Source organism: Lissotriton vulgaris, chromosome 7, assembly GCF_964263255.1.
Source record: "Lissotriton vulgaris chromosome 7, aLisVul1.2, whole genome shotgun sequence".
Taxonomy (NCBI): Eukaryota; Metazoa; Chordata; class Amphibia; order Caudata; family Salamandridae; genus Lissotriton; species Lissotriton vulgaris.
The window spans coordinates 1,133,904,997-1,133,931,433 of record NC_141695.1 but is presented as its reverse complement, the minus strand read 5'-3'; positions in this window follow the sequence as shown (position 1 = coordinate 1,133,931,433).

The following is a 26,437-nucleotide window of genomic DNA, read 5'->3' as shown; positions in this document are numbered from 1 at the left end:
GGTGGCAACTGCGACGTAAGGCCCTCTCTGATCAACCGGAACTGATACTACTCCCTCTCTTTGTCTATGGCTGTCCTAGTAATTACCGTCGTCAGTACCCTGATCGACGTAATAATCGTCCACATTGTACTGTGCAGATCTACCCGATGATGAACCACGCTGATCAAAACAATTATTGGAATCAGAGGAATTATTAGAACGCTCATTTTGATTCTGAGTCACACCACGACCTCTACCTCGTGAAGCCTGTTGAGGACCACTACGACCTCCTCTAGATGAATTGCCATTATTTCGATCGCGCAAAACCGGACAATCAAATTTCAAATGACCCTCACCTCTACAATAGGCACACTGATTGTACCCAAGCATGGATCTCTGCGAAGGAGAGTCATTTCGCGACTGTGGTCTAGCTGACTGCGATTGCGATCTATTCCGTTGCTGAGAATCATTTTGATTAGAGCGCGGAGGATACGCTTGTTGCATCAAAACTTTCGTTTTAAGCTCTTTCGTCTTTTTATCTGCACGATCTTTTTCCTCTTTCTCTCTATTCTCATAATATTGAGCCGTAGCCAATATCTGGGCAGAAGTAGAAACAGCCCACGCACTCTCTGAATTTCTTAATTTATTGCTTAGGTCAGGCAACAAATTCGATACAAATTTATCCACAAACAATCTCTGGCCTCCCTCAGTGCCCATATCCTGACCACTATGATCAATGAATACCTCCTCAAATCTCGTAAAGAAATCGTAGACACTCTCGTCCTTCTTTTGCTTACAAGCAGACAATTTATCCCAGTTAATTTTCATTGCTGGCATAAGTGTCTTCGTAAGGGTAATTATTCTCTGGGGAAGATCGGTAATGAGCTGTTCGGGCTTAGCCCCACCAACTTGTCGTACATCAGCTGCTGTAAGCGCAGCCCAGTCTCCACCTAATTCAGCTGCATGATCTTCGTGACGTATTTTCGCCCATACCGGTTGCGGTATGACATTGCCGAACAACATATCGATGTCGGCAAGATTCATTATCGTAGCATCCACTAGCTGAGACAATTCTTTATAGTACCCTGCAGGATTTATGCGAGGGTCGGGCAAAGTCTGCTTAACCTGCAAAACTTCTGATCGTTTCCATGGAAGGTGTATCCACACTCTCTGGAAGTGTGGCGGGATAGCAGGATTAGCAGCTGCATCACCTGGCCTCCACACTGGTGGAACTTCACGCATAGGATACTGACCAGGCGTCGCCATCCACTCCTCAGTTTCATCTTTAAACAATGCTCGGGGTATCACAGTGGGACGAAAAGATAGAAGATGCTCAAGAGCACGTCGAACATTGCTACCCACAAGTATACCACTCGCAAACTGAAGCTGAAGTTCAGTTACGTCAACCGGTACTTCGTTGACCTCATCATTAGATATTGCTTCACGTAAGAATTTGCACATTTCGTCAAACACATATCTCTGTGTTGGTTCATTGAATTGAGAGAACGTTTCAGCAACTATGCGCGGGGGATTTTTAAGGGGGTATCTAATCCAATTACGCGCCATTTTGATTAATGTATCACGTTCCCTACCACCAGGAAGCTGACTCCGTCGTTGGGGAGCATCAGAATCATCAGACCCAAGAAGCGGTCCAAAAGGAGAATAAAGATTAGCAACGGTGTTAGGAATACATCTTAGAACAGACGGAGAAGAGATTAAAGTACAGGATCAACAACATGAGGGCTAAAGATAGAAGCAGCAGGAGCAGTAGGAGTAGCCACAAGAGCAGAAGTAGCAGGAACAACAGCTTGAGAAGGTATAGACGGTGGAGCAGTAGGGACAGTAGCAGGTAGAGGAATAGGGACAAGAGGATTCGCAAGGACAGGACCAGCGACAGGCTGATTAACAGCTGCCGGAACAACAGGTTGAGGAACAGGGGGTACCACAGGGGCTGTGGTATCCTGTGCATATGGAGGTGGCGACTTCAGTAGATAGGACAACAAAGGGTCCTCTACTGCTTCCTCTCCCTTCTTTTCCGTACCCGTCGGTAAAGCGGGATAACATTTATCCACTGTCATACGTTGTAATCTATCAAAAATTTCCTTTTCCTTCTCTTCTTTGTCTCGCTGAAACTGCTCTGCATTTCTCATCGTTGTAACGATACCTTCTCTCTTATTACGTTTAAGCTGCTTGATTTCTTTCTGCTTGGCTTCTTTACGCCATAACCGAAAGGAATCAAACATGGCCGGCCTTGCTTTCTTTTGAAACAATTTAGCTTCAAGATTATCTAAAATCGGTGTTTCAAAACTACCATGAGGTGGCCAACTAAGGACACCATCATTTTTAGTATAACGAACCCAACAATCATTGAATGCGATAGGACCCACACCATGGCGACTATACAATTCATAAATTGGAGTTCCAACTGGAGGTATCGGACACGAGTCCTCCAATCGGGAATCCGCACCGCAACCTCTAAAGCAACTGAACAAAGTACTACGGCCAGGCATCGTGCACACTAACCGAGTTTCACAAACGTCAAGGGTTATTGGATTACAATGTCCCTGCAAAAGTGCAAAAACCCTCGGTTTTTGGCGACTGCAGACGTCAAATAGAACAACTAGGAACAAAATACGAAGAACCACAAATGCAATGGAACCATGCAACAACTAAGCACCCACAACAACTAAGGATTTTGGGAGCAACCCACAAATACTTAACTCAAAGAACAATGGCGTCACCCGGAAGGCCCGTCAATCGTCTCGCTGTACCAAGGTCTACGCCAGGCGCCAAAACAGGTCTACAGTCAGGGCAGCAGTCCGTCGCAGCCGTCAGGAGGCGGGGATCTTCGCGGGAAAAGTGTTCGGGCCACTTGTTTCGATAACAGGATCGATGAAGCGGGGTGCACCTTCCCTCGGAGATTTCACACGAAGTTCCTCACGATCGTCGGGCTTTAGACCGGTACCACTGATGCAGCCGCACGTTGGGCGCCAACTGAAGGACTGGGTTTTCTTAAGACCCAGCGGTGCCAGGGATCATAAATAAATGGGCCGGGGTCGCTCGTGGCTTCCGGTCCTGACCAGTACAGCACTGTGTGGTTGTCAATTATTTACTGTTTCCCCTATTCCGTCCTGCATCCACGTAGTTTGCACACAACCGCCCCCACACCCTGCTCCTTCCCGTGCCTGTTATTTTCCTAGGATGTCCAACTCATTCGCTGTGGCTTTTCTTGTAGCCATGCGTTTGTCGTACCCCTTTCCACATGTTTTGCTTTGTTTGTCTTGCAGTCCCCCACACCCTCGCATTACTTTCCTCGTCACCCTGTCTCATCATTGTCCTGCTCTTATCGCATGACATTTCTTTACTTGTACTCCTGGGCTGCTCTTATCCCAATGCATTGCTTTATTTGTCTTTCTGTTCCATGTTTGTCCTGTCTTTATCTCAGTGAACTTTTTTCTTGTAGTCCTATCCATTGTCTGTCCTGCTCAAAATTCCCTGAAATGGTTTTCACGTATTTTTGTGACCTCTTGCTGTCCTGCCCTTATTTTTGATGTATTGCTTTATGTCGCCATTCCCAGTCTTTGTCATGTATTCCTGTTTGTCATCGTCCTGCTTCAGTGTATTGCTTTTTTGTCATCTTGTCGTGCGCCTGCCATGTTCCCCTCCCAGTGAAGCCCCATGTTCTCATCCCAGTGAAGCCCCATGTTTCTCTCCCAGTGAAGCGCTGTGTTTCGCTCCTAGTGAAGCTATGGTTTTATCTTCTGAGCGAGGACGAAACACATAGGAGCTCCTTACCATATGCAAACAGGAGTATTTGTGGCCAAGTTTGCAGTGTTTAACTTGTTTATTGCTGGGGTCTTCTATCTACATGTTCTCGCTTGCATGATCACTGTAACCTAAACATTCCTAGTCAGTCCTTTAAATGGGAATAAAATAGTACAGGTACTCATTAAAATGAGGCGATTGGGCGGGCCTAGGGGCGGGGTTAAGAGCAAGACATGCTTATACTTATTAACTTCAGTACTAGTGGCAGCACATACCAAAACTGATGAGAAATGCGTTTCTATAAACAGAACGGGTTAACTCTTTACACAAAAGGAAAGCTAAACGCGGTGATGTTTTAACATTTCTTTGTTGTATGATATTTACAGTTTCCATACAGTTATATGCTGTTGCTTGGCACAATAGTATATATTCCCGAGCGTGCACACACAGAGAAAGAAACAAGCAGACGTGCACACAAAAAGCGTTCCACACATTTCCCGTAATATATACCTCCCAAGAGTGTCTCGATCCTCCCCCCACCCCTCCTCTCCACCCCCCCCCCACCCTTCTCTCACTCTTTTCTCACATAAAAACGCTCACAAGCACACAGGCAAACCTAAGCAGACACTCCGGCAAAACAATCAGGTAAGATTAAATCCATTTTAACCTTGTTACCTTCCTTGGCTTTGTTAACCCCTTCAGCGCGGCGCGGATTCCGCTGCGGTGCTGAAGGTTCTAAAGAACCAATAGAACCATGACGGAATGGTTCAGTCATAAGCACAGGCCAACCGACACTCATGACGGAACCGTTCTGTCATAAGCATGGAAGGGGTTAATTGCGGCATCACGGGGAAGCCTGGATTCCTGTGTTTGCAACACAGCAGGATGGTGAACACCGGACGTTATCCAAATGAGCCCACACTGAATAGTTCAGCGGGGGCTCAGATCACCAGTCACTGCTTCAGAAGTGCCTGGGCTGTCAGAGACAGGTCACCAGCACTAGCAGCCAATGCGCATGCCATTTATGAGTACTGGTACTCTCCTGGGGAGTAGAGAAGTGCCGGTACTCGGAGTGATAACATTAAGAAGTGCCGGTACTCAGTACTGGTGAGTACCGGCCCATTTAAAGCACTGTTCCTAGTTCCTTCCATCTTGGCCATAAAAAAAGACACTCCCGCCAAGGTCTGACGTGAGCTGTCAATCAGCGCTGCCTGAGTGAGGCTTGAACGACTCTGGATAATGCACCTTGAAAAGGAATGTGCAAAAGCCAGAGGCAGTCTCCCCTATTTCCATGTAATATTAATGTTTTTTTCCTTCATTACAACGTTATAGACTTTAAACCAGGCTGTACAACTTTGGGGAAGGTTACCTCATCCTGCCTGGTAAATAAAAGTATTTTATGTGGCTATCCAGGATAGACAAGTAAAACAAATGACATCTAAGTAACTTGATGTCACATATTTACCTCATTGGTGGTTATCTTGGAAATCTAACTTGGGTCTCAAGCACAGATTCCCAAAGGGACTGAATGTTATGATCTGAGGCAGTTGGTTCACTTATCTTATAAAGAAACAAGCATTTGCAATGCAATAGGTCTTGCATTTTAGAAATTTTGACCTATTGGTATTGTAAATGACAATGCTTTTTATTATTGAAGGTTTTTTAAACACATAAATAAAAGGCATTGTCATTTACAATGCCAGTAGCTCAAATTATCGCAATTGCGAGACCTATTGCATTGCAAATGCTTGTTTGCGGCTTGTTTTATGGTCTGGTGGGACAGCTTTTATAATTGTTGTCTCGACTATTGTGGGATTGTTTTTGAGTTCATACGTTTGTGCACTAATAATTATACAGTAAGGGTTTTGTGGGCACAGGGATGGGTAAGTGTAGGGGTAGTAAAGAGTAATAGGGTTTTTTCAGGAATCAGTTATGGGTAATGGGACAGGGTATCAAGGGTTTTTAGTGTTCAGGGATGGGGAAGGTTATGGAGTACTAACACGCGGTCGCCAATAGGTAGTCACAGCTAGGATTACATTTCACATTTTTTTCAAAACTAGTTTGGCAGTCACTTCAGTTGCTTTCTGTAAAAGTTTTGGAGTAATCCGTACGGGGGATGAGTTGGAGAAAAAGGGGCGGGGTCCCAAAAAACCTTTCTCCATGCGATTTCCCATAGGGATTTCATGGGCGAATACAGCCCGAGCCATTGAACAGAATTAGAACAAAGTTGTCAGAAAGTTAGATCTTGAAGACCCCATAGCGATGGTCATAAACTTTACACTTCAAACAGGGGGTTGAAACATCGAAGTATATGAAAATCAAACGTTGTAGTCGATGTTGAATTTTGAATTTTGAATTAACTCTATATCTTTAGCAGAGGACTGTCTCTTATGAATTTGATGCTGATATAACTGAATGTGTCAATATCAAGCTTTTGTTGATTTGATTGTCTTGTGATTTGTGTATGTAACAGTTTCTATTCTGCACTGTAATTTCATTGGAGTTTTGTTTTGTAATTGTTTTTTGAATAATATTGTGTGTGTCTATATGCCATGCCTCTTTAAATTAATACTTATATGTATTATTCACATTTCACTACTCTGTAAGTGTCTTTCTTACGCTTTAGAATATTGAGAGAAATGATTGGGGGTTTTCTTTCATTAATTGAATACTCCTTGCATTGAGTGGATTATATAAAGAAGGAATTATCTTTTAGAAAATTGCTGTAGAAGAACCATTGTTTGTTTACTGTAACCATACCCAGGTTCTGGACTTTGCTGGGCTACCCCATTGATAGTAACAGTCGCGAATAGTAGGTATCGCTCCTGCTCCCCATTTCTGTGCAATGTTGCGTTTGGCAATGGCCCATCCCAACAAGGCCCATGTTTTCTCGGTCTGTGTCAAGTCAGTGGTGTCCCACACATTGAGTAAGCAGAATTTTGGGGAGGCCGTCAACGTCTTACCCCCAGCCCTTCCCGTTTCTTTGGTAATGGCGTTCCAATATGATCGAGTCACTGTGCAATACCATAAAATATGAAAAAAGATCCCCTCCTGTTGACATTGTTGGAGACAAAGGGGGACTGTCCTTCTGCCAATTTTGACTAGGATACCTGTATCCAAATAGGCTCGATAAAGGACCTTCAGCTGGACCAGGCCCAGTCTCATGGGGAAGGCCACCTCTCTAGGGGAGGCCAAAGCATTGCGCCAATCATCCTCCTCAAGAGTGCCCAGGTCTACCTCCCAATGTTGTCGGAGATGCCCGAGAGGGTCCGGGTGGTTATTAATCAGTTTTTGTACGTGAGCGATATGGCTTTTTTTATTCATGGGATCTAATAGTAGCCTTAGGAAGTGGGTCACCCTTTGGTAGCACTGCTTTGAAGGCATGGCTAATCTGTAAGTATCCAAATGCTTAGGTCTGTGCGAGCTCGTACTTCTTCTGAAGGTCAGTGAAAGTGACTAGTGTCCCCGAGTTCCACATATCCCCAACAGTCGGGATGCCAATCAGGTCCCACTTGTCAGAGCCTGGGGAGGTACTCAGACGCCCGAAGAATTCGGGCTCACATAGTGGTGTCTCATGAGTAATACGATTATACCAAACCATTTGTTTATTGACTCTATGCCAAGTTTTGCTAGTGCGTGCAGTTGGTCCGGTGAGATTTAGTTTCCTGGGGTTTGTGTATAATGCCCTGTTATACCCACCTTGCCCAATGAGCCATTTGTCAGTTTGAAAGTTCGGGTCGTTATGATTCCCGTGTGCCCACCGATTGATCGCCACCAATTGAGATGCTTGATAGTGTGTCTTAATGTCGGGTAGTGCGATCCCTCCCTCGTACTATCCCACTTAAAGTTTTTTCATGGCAATCCGTGGTGCTTGGCCGTCCCATAGGAGAGCGTGGATGGCTTTGTTGATGCTTGTGAAATAAGAGTCAGGGATTTTATCGGGGGTGTTCTGCAAGACAGAGAAAGCGCAGCATTTTAAAAAGGGCTGCATGTCCCAAAAGAGTCAGAGGAAGTGAGCACCATAGTTTAACATCAGCGCGAAAGCATCTCAGAGGTTCCTGCAAGTTTGCTTCATAGGATTGGGCTGGGTCGGTTGTTATAGATATATATATATATATATACCTAGATAGCAAAAATCCTCCTGTTGCAAACCGGAATGTCGTACCCTCTTGGATTGAGTGGTCGTGGCTACCACAGTATGTATTGCTAGGATTTAGACCAGTTAATAGTGAATCCCGAATGGGCACCACATATGTGAAAAATTTGAAGGATATGGTTATGGGTAGATGTGGGTGAAGCCATATAGATCAGGATGTTATTTGCGTACAATAAAATTCGGTCTTCGTGATTCTCTCCCCTCTCCCAGACCGCTAGTGGCTCCAGTACCAAGGCGAATATTAGGGGAGATAAGGGACAACCATGTCGGGTTCCCCTTCCCAATTTGAACTGTCTCGAGGTATGCCGATTTACCACAACCTGTGCGACCGGGCAGGTATATAGCAATTGTACAACATACACAAAAAAGATAAATTAGGGTCAGAGGCCAAAGTTTAAAGACTAAGTGGAATATGTAGCCCCAGACTAACCTGTATACACAAAATATATTCCAATGTCTAGAGAAAGAGAAAACGCGAGACAGTGTGCTGCCTAGAGACCTGCAAAGACCTATGAGTTATAGGAATGGTCAAGACCACGCTTGTCAATGCGCCACACTTGCTTATTCAAAGGAATAGAAATGCTCATTTACATGGCACGTGAGATAGTGTAGTTGCCCAGACATAAGGGGCTGATATAACTGTTTCCATACTGCAAAGCTCTATGAAATATGTAAGTGAATAGGACACTGTATATCACCAAAGCAGCTCATTCGCAAAAAGACAGATAAAATTCTAAGTGGACAATGGAATGTGGGCAATGTATTCTGTTTGTTCATTAAGAAAAGAAAGAAGAAAAAACAGCTCTTTTTCCTTTGAGGTGTACTCCATTGGTCGATAATCTTATGCTGATATATTGATGTAGAATATGTGCTTGTACGGATCACATCTTCCTTGGGCTCTATGTTTACCCACCGATAAACTATATAAATATAATGAGAGTTTATCTAATGCTTATTTGGTTGTGTGCTGGTGTGTTTGGGACAATTGTTACTGATTTTAATGTAAAAGTCTGATACATCATATGAATTCTAGTTTGGTGTATTTTTCTTTGTAGAGCGGTGCCTCCTATATCCTGAGCCGTTGCCAGGTGGGGTGAGGCTTTGTCTTCCATATTACAAAGGTAAGATGGAGTTTGTACCATTCAGGGACATATATGATGGCATAATACTTTGTGGCCACATATTATGAGAGAACTAGTTGGTTATTTTTTTCTAAGAATCACATGTGTTCTGTGCTTGTTCATTTACTTTTTCAAAAAATTGAAGACAACAAGAGGAAAACGAGAACGTGAGATCTTGTACTCATACCATATCCTTTTGTTGTATTGTGAATAGCAATATTTGCCTTTTGGTTTTTTTGAGGTCCTGACGAAAACACATGGCTCTATCTTTTACCTAAAGTGCTGAAACATGTTGACCACTCTGGCTTAGGGCAGCTATTTGTTAAAACTAGTCCTGGCGTTCACGTTTTTAATTTTTGATCGTGACTGACACGAATAACAACTGTTAGTCTGTTCACGCACCAATTTTATATTTTTGGACCCCACTATTTTTCACTGCATTCACTAAAACTTTTTCATAAAAAACTTGGTCCCACACACTCTATCCTGCTCATCTTGGTAATTATACCTTTTAAGACATTCGTAAGCTCTGAGATTTATAGAGCTAGTCTGTCATTTCTTACATCAAAGGATACCCAAATGATGAAGCTGATCACCAGGCTTGGTGAATGATGGGAATCCATACGCATAAATTTCTATGTTCATTAATTTGCCATTTCACAATTCTGATTCTTAGTAGGAACTCCCTCTCTTTGTTCTCTCTTTCTCTAGACATTGGAATATATTTTGTGTATACATATAGCAATTGTACCCACTTTATAAATTTGGGACCGAATCCCATCTTCTCCAGGACTGAAAACATGAAGTTCCTTTCAATGGTATCAAATGCCATTTTGACATCTAGGGACAATAGGGCTGCATCTTCTCTAATTGTGTGGTGTGTGCCCAGCACCCCTTTTAGTCGCTGCAGATTTAGAGCGGTATTTCGTCCAAGCATGAAGCCCAATTTGTCCGGGTGTATCAGCCCGGTGACATGGTCTATTGGCGAGTAGCTTCACAAGTATTTTGGCTTCTAACGTGAGAATTGAAATAGGTCTGTATACTTTGCAATTGTCAGGTGGTTTGCCCTTCTTGTGGATGACCACAATGGAGGCCAATATGATATCTTTTGGCAGCATCCCTTTGTAGAAATAGAAACCTTCTAAGGGGTCTCACTGAGAAGAGATTGGCACAGAAGCTGTAATAGCAAAAGACATATTTATTAACCTCACATGAGGGAGACTACATCACACAGTACCCTCAGGCAACTGTAGGAGGCATTCTAAGGAGTACAGAAAACAGGGGCATTATATATGCTTAGGTTACATTAGTCAGTATAAAACCAAGGGGAGATCCTGGCATGTACGAGCATGCAAAATGACTAATATGGGTATACAAGAATTGCTTGCTCAACAAAGTGGGACGAGAGTTATTTCTCCTTACATCAGCAAGAATAGCCTGACAGTTATAACATAAGAGGAGGTGCATTCTACTAGCTAGGCCCATCTGAGCATGTGCAAGGCTCTGGAAGAGGGAGAAAGCACATGGCAAGCACATGGCAAACTAAGAAGACTGCCAAGTAAAAAATGGCTTCAGCTCATGCTAACAGCGATCTCTGCATTCTTTAACAGATAGTCCTTTTAGCATGAGCTAAAGACATTCCTTTGATCCAGTAGGAACATAGAAAATATTTTGCACATTTATTTCCATACATTTATCAGTATCCTAATTGATTGCTAGGTGGGCATTTTTCATTCTAAACATTTCAGTAAGCAGGTATGTATAAGGTATAAGCAGGAGTACAAAGGGAACAGAGCATTGGGTCATAATTAACACAGATAGCAGGAGAGAGTAATGACTATTATCACAAACAGAATTATCAATTTTCTAGCCCTAAGCAAAACGCAAATCCTAGAACCATCTAGTAAAAACATTTTCAGGGCTCCTACGCATTTCAGTGACCATCCATTTCAATTTCAGAATAACCAACAGCACATATCTAATAAAAACATTTTCAGTAGACTTTTCCAGTGTTCCTTTTATGAGGGCTAGAACATTAATCAATGTATTCAAAAACATCCCTGGCTCCAAGGGACCAGGAGGACCACACAGGGTCATAGACATTAGGACGAGGAGCCGCTAAGGGCTGCTCCTCCTCAAAAATAGAACGTCCAAAGAGGTACATTATTATCACAAAAAAAGAAGAAGTCCTTGGTAAATTGAAGCTGCTGTACAATCAGCCAGAGGGGAGTCTTCTCCCTGTGTCCGTTTGAGCCTCACAGGCAGGCTCTTGTTGTTTCCACGGTGGAGCTGCACAACTCACAACTCAAGAATCACGGCCCAGTTTCAAGGAAAAAGTTTCTTCTTTCATAATAGGGCAATCACCCCCCCCCCCAGGGCAAATGCCCTCAGTGATCCTGTCCAGTGTCTCAGGCAGTGCATCAGTTTTCTTCACTTCAATCTAACAGGCACCAGAGACACAGCACCTGTAACCTAAACACAAGTCCTTCCCTAACTCCTATATTACTCTGATGGTGCACTGCTCTTTTGTTGGGGCCACACATTGCCTCCAGTGTGCCCAGGTATCTCTTGATCAACAAACAAAGGTGCAAACTTGCATTTACTTTGGGACCAGGATTCGGAGGCCTGATGCTAAGATCTCTGAAGCAACCCTTGTTTCAAAAGGGGTCCCCTCAAGCAAAGCCTCCTTGCCATTCTGGTCAGTCGGTGACTCTCTTTTTTTTTATATATATTTTTTTTATTCAGCTTGAAGACAAAAAATGACAGATAGTATTTAAGTTTACATGGATGTCGATATAAATAAAACATTGTAGAAATCATATATAGCTTGATACAGCCAAAAGGAAAGAAAGAGAGAGAGACAAGCAAGTACAATAAATCATTAACACAAACAATTCTTCTGTTTCAATTATTCAGCCATTGCGTAAATGGAGCCCATATTTGTGACCCCCGCCTCCTCCTGCCCCCATCAAGTACACAGCTGATTCTAAATTGTGGAGGGCTAGAATCCTTGCTCTCCAATTCGCAAAAGTGGGGGCGGCGGGATTAATCCAATCAGATGTGATACATGTACGTAATAGTGACAGGGCAAAAAATATTAGGTGCCGAAGTGTAACTTGTTCTAGCCAACGGAGCATCGATCTTACAGCCCAATATTACTAATTCAGGAGATAGGACCACAGGAATTTTAAGACTTAGGTTAATAAATGCTTGGATGTCTTGAAGGAATAAATCAAGTTTGGGGCAGGTAAAGAACATATGGACATCATTTGCTGCTACTAACCCACAACGTGGGCAGATATGACCACCCCTTCCACCCCATTTGGAAATTTTGGCGGGAGTGTAGTAAAGGTCATATAAAGCCATATAGCTTTGGGAACGTAAGCTCCCTGAGATTAGCACCGTATTTGATATAAGCATGGGCGGAAAATCCGTTTCGCTCGCGGATTTTGCGGATTTTCGGTAAATTCGCAATCCGCGAGATTCGCGAATCTCCCGCAAAATCCGCAAATCCGCGAGCAGCGGATTTTATGGCTTGCTCGCACTGTTCGCGTGAGTTCGCGGCTTCCCAGTACAACTTCGCGCCCCGCGAATAAGCGCAAAATTGCAGAAATACGATCTTAGCAAAACTGAAACTACTTACCAGGTTCAAAAGTTCAGGCTCATCATTAGTAGCCATTTCCTGTAGTGCTTCCTGAGGGGCCCCTCCAGAGTTCAGTTGCCAGTTGCAACTATTATGTGACCCTGCTCTGAACCTCAGAATAGTTACACATATGCCACAAAGGTCCTGAATTACAGCTAAGGGAGACAAGCAGGAGCCAGGCTGGAAGTTCAAATCCATTAATCAGCCCCTAACTCTGTGCTTCTGCCCCGAGTGGTCGCTCCCCTGCCTCTCCACCGTGTAGCGGTATCGTTAACCCACGCTGCTTCTACCTTTATTTAATTATCGGACCCACGCTGCTTCTGGCTTTATTTAATTATTGGACCCACGCTGATTGTGCCTTTTATTTAATTATTTGACCCACGCTGCTTGTGCCTTCTATTTAATTGTTTGACCCACGCTGCTTCTGCCTTTTAATTAACTGCTTTAAACGTCGCTGGCATATTTGCTTGTACTGCCATTCATTTACTTGTTGTATGCTCGCTAGCTTATTTGCACTGCCATTTACCGTAATTAATTGTTCAACCTCGCCGCTTGCCTGCCGGTTTCACTGTACTGAGCTGCATTGCTTCACTGTGCCTGCATTGTGTGATCCTCGCCTGCTTGCACCATCGTTTTCTTGCCAAAGTCATAGCGCGAGACCCCCCAGCGCCCTGCTCGAATCCCCCCTCCATTTTGGAGCTGTTGTTGTTGTGCTTCGTGTTGACCCTAGCCCGCCCCGCCTCCCAGCCGAGCCGCCCTCGCCCCTCCCCCTTCCCACCATCCATATATGACAGCAGCCCAAACGCGCAGCGTTCACGCGCAGCGACCGCGCCCAATCCGCGCCGAAGGTGCGCCAAAGGTAAGCCCGTCTACGCCCGTCCGCGCCTGGACCGCGCCCAGCGCCAGACCCCCTGCCCCTCGCGCTGCCCAGCCCCCCCGCGTCACCTACGATGCCGCCACCCTCCTAGCCCTCAACCCCGGCCGTCCCCCCAACTGCGTCCAAGCCGCTCCTGGACACACCCATGGACCTTTCTCCTGCTACTCCTGCAAATTTAGCGGCACCTACAACATCTCCGCTACGACCACAACACAGATTCCCGACCCCAACCACCTAAAATGCATCCTTCTCAACACCCGCTCGGTCCACAGGCACGCCATTGACCTTTGGAACCTACTAGACACCATCTCTCCTGACGTCGCCTTCCTAACGGAAACATGGATGAACGCCTCCTCCGCCCCTGACATCGCCATCGCTATCCCTGATGACTATAAGATCACACGCAAGGACCGCACCGACCATACAGGAGGTGGAATCGCTATCGTCCATAAGAAATCAATCCGCATCTCAACCAGCTCGGACGCCAACCTCGCCAACTCCGAACACCTTCACTTCCAGATCCACATCGACCCCAAGACCACACTCAGAGGCACCCTCCTCTACAGACCACCAGGACCCCGCGCAAAATTCAGTGAAGACATCACGGACTTCATCACCCCACACGCGCTCCCCTCCAAAGACTACATCCTTCTGGGAGACCTCAACTTCCACCTTGAAAAGATCAACGACCGCAACACCGCCACCCTCTTGGACAACCTAGCCAACCTCGGACTTAAACAACTGGTCACTTCCCCCACCCACATCGCAGGCCACACACTCGACCCCATCTTCACCTCCAGCAATCATGTCTCCTTCAGCCACACTACGGATCTCCTCTGGACTGACCACAGCTGCGTTCACTTCACCTACAACAAGCCGAAACCCATCATCCACCTCCAACCAACTCTACAAAGAAACTGGAACAAAATCACCACGGAGCAGATCTCCACATCGCTCCTTCAAACCTCCCCAGCCCTCTCTTCTAACGCCAACGAAGCCGCCTCCAACCTCACCCTTTGGTTATCCAACACCGCCGACACCTTAGCACCACTGAAAAAACGTCAACACAAACTTGGCATCAAGAAGGCCTCATGGTTCAACGATGACCTCAAGAAGTCCAAGAAACTGTGCCGCTCCCTTGAAAAGGCCTGGAAAAAAGACCCATCCACCAGCAACAAGGACGCCTTCAAAAGCGCCACCCGTACTCACCACCAACTGATCCGAAAAGCCAAGAAAACAGCATTCAAGGATCGACTTGACAACAACGCCCACAACAGCAAGGAACTTTTCAACATCGTCAAGGAATTTTCCAACCCCTCGGCCAACTCCAACGACATCACCCCCTCTCAAACCCTCTGCGATTCCCTAGCCTCTTTTTTCCACAACAAGATTGCTGACATCCACAACAGCTTTGACAACCAACCCGGAAGCCAACCCACCCTACCATCAGCTGACCATCTTCCCCCCGTTAACACCCTTAACGCCTGGAACCCAATCTCCACTGAGGACACCATCCGCCTGATGAATTCCATCCACTCTGGATCCCCCACAGACCCATGCCCTCACCACATCTTCAACAAAGCAGACTCCGTCATAGCTCCGCACCTCCGAGACGTCATCAACTGCTCCTTCAACTCCGCTACCTTCCCAGAAGACTGGAAACACGCTGAACTCACCGCCCTTCTGAAAAAACCAACAGCAGACCCCACCGAACTCAAAAACTACCGCCCCATCTCGCTTCTTCCATTCCCGGCCAAAGTCATCGAGAAAGCTGTCAACAACCAGCTCGCCGCCTTCCTCGAAGCCAACAAATCACTCGACCCCTCACAATCTGGCTTCCGAGCCAAACACAGCACTGAGACCGCCCTCATCGCAGCAACAGACGACATTCGAACTCTACTGGACAATGGAGACACAGTCGCCCTCATCCTCCTCGACCTCTCTGCAGCATTCGATACAGTCTGCCACAGCACCCTTTTACAACGCCTCAGAAACATCGGAATCCAAGGAAAGGCACTGGAATGGATCACCTCGTTCCTCACCGGAAGAACCCAGAGAGTCCGCCTCCCACCATTCAAGTCCGAGGCCTCTGAAATCATCTGCGGCGTACCACAAGGATCCTCTCTCAGTCCCACCCTCTTCAACGTATACATGAGCCCCCTCGCGGCCATCGCACGCCAACACAACCTCAACATCATCTCTTATGCGGATGACACTCAACTGATCCTTTCTCTCACCAATGACCCCAGCACCGCCAAAACTAACCTACACGAAGGAATGAAAGAAGTCGCCGAATGGATGAAACAAAGCCGTCTGAAACTGAACTCAGACAAAACAGAAGTCCTCATCTTAGGTAAATCCCCCTCTGCATGGGACGACTCCTGGTGGCCGGAAGCCCTCGGAAATGCACCCATCCCGACAAACCACGCACGGAACCTTAGCGTCATCCTGGATTCTTCACTCTCAATGAACAGACAAGTCAGCGCCGTATCCTCTTCCTGCTTTAACATTCTTCGCATGCTCAGAAAAACATTTCGCTGGATCCCCACCGAAACAAGAAAAACAGTCACCCACGCTCTAGTCACGAGCCGACTGGACTACGGAAACACCCTCTACGCAGGTACCACCGCTAAACTCCAGAAGAAACTACAACGAATCCAAAACGCCTCAGCCAGGCTCATATTAGACATCCCACGCAACGAACACATCTCTGGTCACCTTAAAGACCTCCACTGGCTACCCGTCAATAAGAGGATTACTTTCCGACTGCTTACCCACGCACACAAATCACTCTACGACATCGGACCAGATTGCCTCAACTCTCGACTGCCCTTCTACACCCCCTCCCGCCAACTTCGCTCTTCCAGCCAAGCCTTCGCCACTGTACCTCGCATCAACAAGACCACCATGGGAGGCAGATCCTTCTCATACCTAGCTGCCAAAACATGGAACTCACTCCCCACTTACCTTCGCCTCACCCAGAATCACCTAGCGTTCAGAAAGCAGCTTAAAACGTGGATATTTGACAAATAATCCTCCTCCCCTTCCTAAGCTCCTTGAAACCCTCTGGGTATGTAGTGCGCTATATAAATTTTATGACTTGACTTGACTTGACTATTGTCAGTTGGGGCAGGGCAGGTGTTGTAACTAATTTTGCAACAATGAAAGCACTTAGCAAGTGCAAAAGATCACTAATCAGGAAGCACTAAGGAAGCAGGTGCCAGCTAAAAAAATATTCTGTGACACATTAATCAGCCCCAAATTAATTCAGGTCACTTGAGGCAGGGAAGGTGTGCTTGCTTTGCCACAATAATGTACACTGACTGGACAACCAGAGGGTGCTGTGATGAAACAGAGGGTGGCATGGGTGGGCCAGAGGGTGGCATGAGTAGTCAGAGAGTGGCAGTGGTGACAGAGAGTGGCAGTGATGAAGAAGAGTGTCCCAAACAGGCTGGACACGTAGAAACAACAAGTTCGCGAAACTTGCGACCCGACAGGTAAGTTCGCGTTTGCGAAATTGTACAAAACCCTCGCGAACTGGCAGAAACCCGCGCGAACACACACAAAAAAAAATCCGCAAATTCGTGAGAATTCGCGGATTTTGCGAATTGCGAGTTCGCAAATCCGCAAAATTCGCGAACGCGAGATTTGCAAAATTCGCCCATGCTTAATTTGATAGCTCTAGTGCCTGGGAGATATCTAGGCCTGCCTTACCTAGCTTATTCTCCCATTTGATATTATGGAGAGATAGATCATCAGGGAGGCCTAAGAGTAAATGTTGGTAAAGTGGTCCGATTCGTGCCCGCTTCCAAATCAAGGCCTAAATGTAGGTAATAGCAAATTACAGAATGGTAAATACCGAATTTTACCGATTCGGTATTTACTATTCGGTAATTGCTATGTAGGTAAAAAATTCGGTAAAGATACCGAATCGGTAAGATTCGGTAATTACCAATTCGGTAATTACCGAATCGGTATTTGCCATTGATTCCTATGGGCCTTGAAGCCCATAGGATTCAATAGCAAATACCGATTCTCTAATTACTGAATCGGTAAAATTACCAATTTTACAAGGGGAACAGGGTGTCACTTTGACACCCTGTTGCACCCCTGTCACTGGCTTGTGTGCCATGTGACACACATACATGCCCTTAGGGCATGTCTGTGTGCCACATGGCATAGGTGTACATGCACAGATGTGCATGTACACTGGAATTCGTTATTTACCATGTAATAGTATTACATGGTAAATATCAAATCGGTAATGACCTGTGGCACTGTTTCCAGTGCTACCTACATCTGTATTTACCAATTTGGTAAATTTACTGATTCGGTATTTTACAGAATCGGTAAATTTACCGAATCAGTAATTATATCGATTCTGTGAATTAAATGCCACCTGCATGTCAATTCCCAAATACCAGGCACGTAACAGCTGAATTCGGCCGTTACCGACCGGTAATTGGCGACCTACATCGGGCCCCAAATCCATAAGTGTATTCTTAACAAACAGAGTTGGAGTTTTACTCGCAAGTTTATCTAGATAGCATTGGACCTGTAGGTATTTAAAAAATTCATGCGTATCTAGGGCAAACTTATCTTTTAGAAAAAGAAAGGAGGCCATACTCCACTCATGAGTTAAATCCCCTAAAACAGTAATACCATGCAGCCTCCAACAAATTGCGATTTGGTCTTGAAAAATGGAGGGTAGCAGTCTAGCTGCTGCAAGAGGGGTAAAAAAAACTAATGTTAGGAATTAACCATTTCCGCCGTACCTTCCTCCAAACTGAATACATAGAGACAATGACTTTGAATTGAGTTTTTTTTATAATAACTGGGTTTGAGAACCGACAGCAGAATCCCCTTGGCATCCTCTCCTAGACCGATCTAAAAAATGGAAGGTCTACAGCATGCTGGAATTACTGCTCTATCACCAAAGAGTGGTACAGCAAAGTGTTGAAGAAGGGCTGTCCAATTATAAAGCAGAAGATTAGGAACCGACCACCCTCCCCTATCCAGTGGCAATTGCATCCATTTCGCCACCCTGCGGGGCTGATGATAACCCCATAAAGACCTACTGCAAGATCTTTCTGCATGGGCAAGGCTAGACTGGGCAAACTCTAGCGGAATGGTCCTAAATATATAGAGGAACTTTGGTAAAATCAGCATTTTTAACACATTCTGCCTTCCGAACAGAGATAGGTGTAGATTATCTAATCTATGTGAAGTGGAATCAACTGTATCTATGATAGGTAAGATGTTCATGTCAGGTAACTTATCTACTGCAGCTGTAATTCTTATCCTTAAATACATTGCACTTGAAACCACTGGTGCATCAGACGAACCCATGGCAGTGGTTTGGACCACCTGGGCTTTCTGTGTGTTAAGCTTGTGGCCCGAGCAGTGGCCGTACTGTTCCGCTAAGTTCTTAATTGCAGGAAAGGAGACTGTCACATCAATTGTTAATACAATGATATCATCGGCATATGCCAAAGCTTTAAATTCATATGTATTAATCCCAACCGGGGAAAGCTCAAGTCTACTTAGAAACAGGTCTATGTACAGTGCGAATAGCATGGGCGAGCAGGGACAACCCTGCCTAGTACCCCTGCTAATTTCAAAGGGTCTGGAAACCAAGCCCGAAATAGATAGAGCTGCTTGAGGTGTAATATAAAGTGACTGCAAGGCATGAACAAAGTTTGAGAAGAACCCCTTCCAAAGCAGAACTTTCCATAGAAACCCCCAGGCAACTCTGTCAAACTCCTATTCGGCGTCTAACAGGATTGCACCAAGGGGGGATCCCGTGGTTTGAGCCCAGTCCAGAAGTGCTATAACAAGGCGGACATGGTCCGCCGTGCCCCTACCGGGAATAAACCCATGTTATCGAATAGAAACTAATGGGGATATCACTGACACTAATCTGGTAGCCAAGATCTTTGCGAAAACCTTGCTATCGGTGTTAATCAATGATATCGGACCAAATGAAGCAGGGTCCAACTCCGGTTTATCCTTTTTTTTAAAGAGAATAGTGGTCGTGTGACGCCAAGAGTCTGGTATAGAGCCCAGTTGCGCATCTCTAAGGATTGTTAAAAAGTCCTCCCGAATCTCGGACCAGAATATGATATAGAACTCCAATGGAATAGAGTCCGGGCCTGACGTCTTACCCTTGGCCAAAGAGTTCAATGCCAATTCGACCTCCTCCCATTGTATTGGTGCAGCGAGAATAGTATTCTGGTAATCTGTTACCTTGAGTATTGAGCTCATGTACAAAAGTACCGAACTCATGATCTAAATTAAAATCACTAGGTCCCTCGGTATAGAGAGAGCCGTAAAACTCAGAGAAAACATTCAGGACCACTTGTGGAGTATCGTGAATATAGCCCTGAGAGTCCTGAATCTTAACAATGCGGTTAACCAGGGCTCGCTGCAGAAGTCATTTAGCTAGTACCCTGCCTGCTTTTTCCCCAAACTCAAACATCATCGAGCGGTACTGTAGATATTTGGCAGCGAGGTCCTGCCCAAAGAATTCAAGCAAGGAAGCCTTAATGCGCGCAACTTGTCCTTGACTTTGAACTATCGCCTTAATGCGCATGTCTGTCCTTGATCGCGCTCGTGAGCTGGACCTCTGCGAGACGTAATTTGCCAATACGCTCATTAATTTGCTCTTGAATTTGCCTCTGACGGGAGAATGAGAAGCTCTTTGTCTCACCTCGAATCGCTGCCTTAAGTGTGTCCCAAACGATATTGCTAGGGGCTGACTATCTCTTAATGTTTAAAAATTCAGATTTCCAGGGTCTCATGTGATCTAGATATAATTGTTCCGATAAGAGCTTTCTCTCAAAAGTCCATGGTCTAGGAACCTTCTTGATGCAATTTAGAGTACAGCTTATAATCAACGGATTATGATCTGATATGATGAGGGGTGAAATCGAAATTAATGTGGTGTTGACGAGTTGATCAGGTAAAAATACATAATCCAAACGTACCATTTTATTGTGAGGAGCTGAAAAATATGTGTAGCCATCTAAATGCTTATGATGATAAACCAAAGATCCGCCATGCAGTGCTCCTGAATCAGAGCTTGCAGTGCCCTAAATACTCTAGGTTTCTTGCGCACATAGTTTGGCCCCTTTAAGATTAAAGTCAGCTAAAAGATTAATATTAAAATCGCCACAAATACATATGGGATGAGGCCACAGAGCAAGTTCTACATTTAAATGATGGAGGACTGTAGGATCATCCACATTCGAGCTATATACAGTGCCGCTAATCAAGGGTTTACCATTAATCAAAAGTTCAGAAATAGCCCATCGACCCCCATTATCTTGAGTGGTTCTCATACAAGATCCCATCCCTCACCTGACTAATATTGCCACCCCTCTTATCATTGAGGACTGTCGGGAGTACCCTATTAAATCGAATCCAGGAATTTTTAAATCCTCTCGATTGTTCCAGGGGACATGAGTTTCCTGTTAACACAGTACCTCTAGATGTAAATCCTGAATAACTCTAGAAAATAACGCTCTTTTCTTCCCATTATTCAGACCACAGACATTCCATGATGCTATGCGAATTTTACCCAACGCCATTTATTCTTTTGTACACAGAGATCTGATAATAACTGTAATAATCAGAATGACACTCTGAGAAAGAACATTTTTCAAGCTTATTTTTTGATGCGGCCCCAAACCACCCCCCAGCCCGGTAGCCACCCCACCCAACCCAACCCCCCCCTCAGACCACCACCACCCCCAGAAGAGACAATAGGACCAAAGTTCCCATGATGGAGGAGCTGGTAGGAGTCACTAACCCCCCCCAGAATTGCTGCCAAGTTAACCATGCTAGAGGACATGCCCTAGGATATGTCCGAAAATCTAATAAAAAGCATCACATATCAAAAACATATCATCCCCATGATAGAGCAGTGCCCCCACTAATAATTCAGAAAAAGGCGAAAACTGGCTAGAGACTAAAATCCATACAAATGTAGCTTACTAGGCTGAATCCAAAAAGGCCTCGGCCAGAATTTCTGACTCAAAAGATTTTGTCTGGCCTTGATAGATAATTTTGAGTTTGGAAGGGAAAAGTAAAAATACCTGCGCCCCTTTAGATTGAAAGGGGGCAATTCGCTGGTGGAGCTGCCACCTCCACTCAACCATAGCTGGGCAAAAATTGGCAAGCCTTCCCCGTTCTTTGTCTATCGGGTCTGGCTAGATCGTAAATCTTTTCTCTAGCTAAAAAATTTTGCAAACAAATTAAAATAGCACGGGGTCTATTGTCCGTTTGACCAGTTCGCTGTTTAGGTTTAAACGGGAACCGATGGACATGTTGTATTTCTAATTGCCAGTCCTATTCCTTAACCTCTGGAAAAGCCTCAGAGAGTATCCAATCCTTCGATCCCCTCGGGAACCCCTCAGATTCTTAGATTGTTTCTCGAGCCCTAATTTTGATGTCCGCTAATTTCCACTGGACGTCATCCCTATGGGATTGAAGTAAATCTACAGTAGTCTTCTGGGTGACCATATCGTCTTGAAGAGTGGAAATCCGAGTTTCTACTTCGACTACCCTAGTTGTAATGTCCGCACAGGTTTTAATCACTCTGTGGAGAGAGTTTTGGACCCTACGGCATGCCCCCTGTGCTCGGGCGCTTTCTTGTCGGGTCTCCTCACGGTGTGCCATTATTGTCTGGTATATGATTGTGAGTGTCATTTCCCCCAGGGATGGGCCTGAGCTGGAGTCAGAGCCATTAGTAGCATAATCAGGGGGATTACCTTGTGGCCCAGCCTGTGCCAAAAATGAATAGTCCCAATCTAGGGAGCCGTTGTTGGAATCTTGAGGTGCTTTTCGGAACGGATCTGCAGATTCATAAAATGAGTTTAAAAAAAGAAAGAAAGAAAGACATGGTGCATTGCAATTATAGAAAGATTACATAAGTTACATTACCTTAATTTTTTGTTTTAAAATACTTAATGAGAATAATGAATAAAATGAATGTATAAACTTGCATTAGCAGGGGACATGTGTACTTCACTCATAAATAGTACACCGACTTTAAACACAGGATTACAGTTCAGATAATATATGTTAGAAATACTGACGCTAATTACTAGTACAGAAAGAGTAGTAATTTAACTTTTTCAGTAGCTCAGTATATATCTTTCAGTGTCAGAAACATTTATAAAACACTCACTGGAGGATGTCATCAGTGAGGTCATCAGTTATGTCATTTGAGATGTCATCAGTGATGCCATCAGTGTATGTAATATGGGAGGTCATAAGCAGTGTTTTACAGGGGGCGTAAGTTATAATTATCCCAGGTAACTATAACTGCTGAATTTATATGGTTTTGTGCGTGTAAAATCTGAACCTAAGTACAACGTCCCTGTAACCTTTCCCTAACGAAAAATCATCATGCATTTTCCTTAGACTTCTTTAAGAAGCAGTACCGAAATAACTGCCGTGTGGAATTACACCAGATTTGTCAGGAAGCTAGATCTTGGTTCATAGATTGTGCTTTTTGTCATTTAGTGAAAATTTAGTGTACGTTTTTGATAAATTAAGGTTCACAAATATGTGTATATCTGGACAGTTGGATGTGAATGAGTCTCTCGAGAGTCTTGCTGAAGCACCAGCTTAAAAATAGACCATTCTGATAGGCCCGGAAACTTATTTCCCTTTGGCCAATTCGCTCCCATGGGAGTCAGACTCCAATGGGGTTGAGCGCTCTGATTGGCTGCCAGCAACATCAGAAAAATGTTGCTGCCAGCCATTACATGACTTTGGGAAATAGTCCCCTGTTCTGAACTTTAAAAAAAAAAATATATATATATATATATATATATATATATAAGGAGGCAGGTTAGAGATATCCTACCCCCATAGGTGCCAAGAGGGACCACCCTGTGTCCAAAATAGAGAAGAAAAAAACCCAGCAAATGTTGCTGCGGTTCAATGGAGTGCTCCCTCTGGATCAGAAAATAAAATGGTGGCCTGGGGCCACATTCTTCAATTAAGGATGGGGGGGCACAATACCCCTCTCTGAGCTCTTTTAGGCCCTTGGCACCCCACCCACTGGAGCCCAATTTACTTTTGAGGGGAAGGGGCATGCAGCACCTCTCCCTGAGCTGTGTTCAGTCCCGGGGACCCCACAATTTCACTATTTCGGGTTGGGGGCATGCAGCCCCCTCCCCAAGGCGTATTCAGCCCTGGGTACCCAATCCCCAGGGCCTACAACATTTTTTAAGGGGAGGGGGGCTATTGGGCACCCCTCCACGCACCTTTAATAGCCCTGGCGACCCCATTCTCCATTGGCATGATTTTCAAAAACAAAGGGAGGGGAGCTGCGTGGACCACTCCCTCAACCTTTAACAGCTCTGAGGACCCCATCCTCTGGGGCCTACTCACTTGCTGCGTCCCAGATAGCCAACCTCTGGCACACAGTGATTTCCCTGCCCACACCAGCATGGGCAGGGAAACTTATGCTTGCACCCGTCTGCTGCCAGTGGGTTGGAGATTTAAAAATGCAGGGGTTGAATACGGCTCGGGACGCAGGTCGTGAGTCCCCACCCCTTTGAAATAAGTTACAGCCTTGTGGGAAGGGTTTCCTGGAACAACAATAGAGTTGGGGAAGGGGTCATGCAGATTTTCCCCTCTTTAACTAAATAAATATATATATATGATGTATGTCTATACATTCCCCAAGTCACTGATCCTCGGGGTTGGTACCCAACAACCACAGTGTGTATGCAGGTGAGGCGCCTATATGAATTTCAATCACTACTTCTCTCTAGTGAAGATGTGCACTCCAGTGCATAACGGATGAAAGTGCACTCTTATTCGTAAAGAAATTTATTAATCCGGTGCACACTCCTAAATACCAACAACCTTCTTGGAGTGAGGTAGTGATTGAAATATCTATACATATCTCTCTCTCTCTCTTTCTCTCTCTCTCTCTCTCTCTCTATATATATATATATATATATATATATATATATATATATATATATATATATATATATATATATATATATATATATATATTCACTGAAAAAACATAGAAAAACCATATGTTTTAGGGGTGTTATAGTTAGTTGGACATTTCACTCGTACAGAACCATTGAAATTCCAATCCAATCCAAAAATTCTTTATTTCGGTCATTTAGACCATAAAAGATGCAATAAAAACATACAACATTAAAAGACATTCATTTATATAAACAACATTTCATAGAGATTCATTTCCTTGGGAGTCTATTCATGAGTTGGAGTAGCATTACAGTTCATATGAATATTCAGTCTTTTAATAGTTTTTTCCTTATCTGCCACATGGCCATTATGAATTTGGCAACTGCAAAGACTATGTGGGGCACAGCACTTGTTTTCAATATTCTGTACGAGTACTGGTGGCTCCTTATGCCCAAGTTCCTACATAGAGGCGCAAGCCAATATTTCCTTGGTCTATTGTAAGCTGGGCAGAAGAACAGAACATGAATTTCCTCCTCGTCATGAATATAGCACCCTGGACAGATTTTATCATCCCTCTTTGTCCATTTACAGGTAAAGGTTTTAATAGGCATGGTGCCTAACCTCCATTGGATAAACAATTTTCGTGCTAAAACAGGAAAAATAATGTCCATAAAACCTTCAAATTGATAGGAATTTTTGGAATCCAAGAATCGGTCGGTTAAAATGCCATTATTAGGTGCAGATACCAGAGTAGCTAAACTTTTCTCCTTGTATATTTCCACAAGTCTTTTACAGGAGACTCTTTGGCAGCCTTATTCAGGGACCTCCCATAACTCAGGGATTCTCAAGCGATACAGTTCTTTCTTTATAAAGGCCAACCAAGGGATTCTGTCACGCTGGTTCAAGTTCATTACATGAATGAGGTCTTGCCTATAGTGTGCGAGCTCACTTGTGGTCCAGAGCCTGTGCCAGAATCTTAGTGGCCTTTAAATCCAGATCCTCAGCTATGGAGGGGAGACCTACATCTAGTCTCAGAGGGAGCAAAAGTGTGCCACGGGGAGGGCTAGGAGACGTCTGAGGAAATTATTTTCTACACTAACAAGTTCTGTCCCTGCTTTGTGCCCCCATAGCTCACTACCATAAGAAGCGGCCGCTTTAGCCTGGGTTTTATACATTTCTACTGCCGGACTAATTGGTTTAAAAGTAGAAGTGTTTGCGACCTTCAAAATTGCCCCCGACAATTGGGACAGCTTTAGCCTGGATCTTGCTATTTGGGGTTCCCAAGATAAATTCTCGTGTATTGTTACACCCAAATACTGGAAAGTTTTCACCCTTTCCAGTCTTGCTGAACCCAGTGATGGGTTGGGTCTAGTTTTAGGGGAGGGGTTGAATATCATGAATTTGGTCTTTTCTGTATTGACCTCTAGACCATGTTGTCTACAGAAAAGGCCAAATCCATCTAGAATCCGTTGGATCCCCATTGGGGATTTGGAAAGCAGGAGGGTATCGTCGGCAAACATGATAGCCGGTACCCTCCTGCCTTCCAAAAGAGGAGCGTCATTGTCCCTAACATTGTCAAGATGGGATATGACACTGTTGACGAAGAGGCAAAACAGAGTTGGCACCAAGACACAACCCTGTCTTACCCCTCTAAGAACTGGGAACCTAGATGACAACGCTCCATCCCTCCCACACCTGACCTGTGCAAAATTGTTGGCGTGGAGCCTGACTAAGGCATGTAATAGATGGGTAGGAACACCCAGCTCCTTTAGGACCTCCCACAATTTCTTGCGGGGGACCAGGTCAAAGGCTGACCTCAGGTCCACTAACACCATGTACAGCCTCCCCCCCTCAATCCTCACAGTTTTCCAGTAAAGGAGAACGAGGCAGAAAATCTGGTCCATGGTGGACGTGTTTTTGCTGAAGCCAGC